The 2,714-nt window shown below is 44.3% G+C and overlaps 1 long non-coding RNA gene across 1 annotated transcript; it reads left to right on the top strand.

Moving 5' to 3' along the window:
• The first annotated feature begins 1,687 nt into the window (after nucleotides 1–1,687).
• On the top strand, nucleotides 1,688–2,404 carry lncRNA:CR43846 (long non-coding RNA:CR43846). The gene has a single exon (NR_074050.1). It is a non-coding gene; the product is annotated as a long non-coding RNA:CR43846 (long non-coding RNA).
• Nucleotides 2,405–2,714: the final 310 nt, after the last annotated feature.

The following is a 2,714-nucleotide window of genomic DNA, read 5'->3' as shown; positions in this document are numbered from 1 at the left end:
CTTGACCACTAAAGCATAGTTTTAGGCGCTAAAAGCTAAACACCAAAATTCAAAAAGCAGCTGGTGTGCACGAAAGGCTACAGAGGCCGAAAACTCACTGCCACTTTAGTATATTTCGTTCCGGGTGTGAGTGTAGTAGTTGTATGTAGTTGCTGAGTGTGTGTGTGTGCGTATTTGATCACATTTTGGCCCACACTCTCGCTCACACCTACACACTCACTTTGCCATTGGCCATCTTCTTGCCTCAGTTGGCTTTGGCACTAATTGCATGTTTCTCTGCACTCACCTGCTAACAAGCAACGCATTCCCACTGCCTTGCGAGCCAACAAATTTGGAGCAAAAAACAAAAATTGTGTGAAATAATTAAGGAGAATGCAGCAGGCAGCCTGCATAGTTGGAAAAAAACACACACATACACACGCACGCACAGAATTGGATACAATTTGGTGGGAATTAAGCCATGTCGAATGCCTTTCTGATTGATCGACAAGCCAAAAAATCTCTTTATTGAAATTTGCGGTCGTGTCATAATGATTATATTGAACACGGGTGCGCCAGTCATCATCGTCCTCCTGACAGGACTCCATACCCATATAGCATATAGCACATACTATATATACCATTTGCAATCGACCGCAGCGCAATAAACCACTAAATAAATTATGCATGGTCGTTGCAATTGTGTATTGAATTGCCAATGTTCAATGTCCGGGCAAATAGCCACCCCCCACCCGATCAGCTGCCCGAATGCAAACAATGCCAGTAAAGGTAAACTTGCAAAATTAATTAAAATAATATTTAAATGTTCAATCAAATATTTAAGTACCGGGCATGACAGGCAGCCGGCCGAAGCGGCGCAAATGAAATTAATAAATAATTGCAAATAATTCTTTCGCCTTCAGTTGACCAAAATGCCGGCCAAACCGAAAGCCAACCCACCAGCAATCCATGCCGGTATTCAAACACAGAATTGCCGGAATCCCAAGAACCGGCCAAACACCCACAGATGGCCCATAATGATGGCCACCCGGTCAAAACACGCCCCGAGGAGCCCAAAGATTCCGGGTAATCCCGTACAGCCTCCACCTGCCAGCTGTCTGTTGGTTTAGCCATTTTAGCAGCAACAACAGCAGCCCAACCAAAGGCAATCCGGAGTCAACAGGATACGGACATGGACACGGATACGGACACGGATACGGACACGGCCAGCGCCCAATATTATTGGTAGGGCCAATTTCTGTTTGTGCCGCAAAGTGCCAAGTGCAATTTGGGCAGCTTCAGCTTCAGCTCCAACTCCCAAAACCAGTTGCAGCTGAATCTTTAGACCCAGCCATAAGCCTTGGCCGCATGTGCATCTTGGATGTTGAATGTTATTAATGGCGGCTGATAGACGGCACCACTAATGGCGCCCTGGAAATTTATCTGCGCCGCTGCCGTGTCACCTGTACAAATTAGCGGTGAGCCAGTCTAATTTATTCTGTTTAATAAGCGCTGCACTTGGGAAAATGCAACTGCTTTGTGAAGAATAATAGTTAAGATGGGAATTAAGCTGGATCAAATTGAATGAAATCTAAAATGGCAAAAGAAAGTGTTAGAAATTCATGAAAATATCAGCTTTGGCTTAGAAATTAATTTCAAATTCTGAATGAGCTGGAAATTAACAAATAAAAGCCAAATCATTTCACATACAATTTTCATTTTTTGAAACTTCAACTCTCGCCTTAAATACAGTCGATTTTTTGTGGCTATTCCTTAACGAAAGAAAATTCATTTTAAGCCAACAAAGTTTCGGAAAATGTTGATCCTTGGCGCACAGCGACTTTGCACGTCGCAACTGTTTAAATTTAATTTGCCAGACGACTGTGCTCTGCTGCATTATAGCTGTGTGTTTTCAGGTCGCCAGAAATCAACATTTTCCGGGGCGACGTGAGCAATCGAAGGTAATGCACTGGCTTCACTTCTCTTCCGCTTTTCCAGGGGAAAACTAAAGCAGGCGGGGGCACACAACACACGGAAGTAGTTACCATCATGCCAAATATGACAAATGCTGTTGCACACACACACACACTGAGACCCAGAGAAAAAAAAGGACCTTAGAAGGAACTACCCTGGACCGACTGACACGTAAACTGCATAAATATAAACGCAGCCGGCGAACGTGCGAGACATGGAGGCGAAATGCAGGCAACTAGGGAAGCTGGCAATCCAATGCAAAATTTAACAAGGTGCACCCACCTAAAGCCCAAGTTCCCCGCAGCGAAGTAACCTCCAAGGAACCGAGACACTGGCGATTAGGGGTCCTTGAGAATAATATACCAAAGGCAGTGAGAAAAAAAACTACAGAACTCTCGAACTGCAGAAAAGAATCTTACGCCTTAATGAATATAACACATTTATAAAGGATAAATGTTTCTCAGGGATTATTTGATTATTTACTAGAATTTTATAAATAGTTTTATTTAATATACTCAGCTGCACTTCTGACTAATGGTTCGTGTTTTTGCCAGTCTATAAAGTGTCCCGAAAGCGCAGCTGGGATGGCAGGGAATACCCGAAAAAAGGACCACAAGGGGCAACAGATGCCGCTGGCAGAAGGATACAAACTGGCGCAGAAGAAGCTGCGTCACCCTTTGCGGTTTGCCACCAGACAATGACTGTAGCATCCTGCCACACCAGGAGCAACAGCCACAGCAGCTGGAGCTGGTGTTGCAGTT

The sequence above is a fragment of the Drosophila melanogaster genome, chromosome 3R, assembly GCF_000001215.4.
Source record: "Drosophila melanogaster chromosome 3R".
In the NCBI taxonomy this organism is placed as follows: domain Eukaryota; kingdom Metazoa; phylum Arthropoda; class Insecta; order Diptera; family Drosophilidae; genus Drosophila; species Drosophila melanogaster.
The sequence above is the reverse complement of the archived record's forward strand: the minus strand, read 5'-3'. Positions and strand labels throughout refer to the sequence as shown.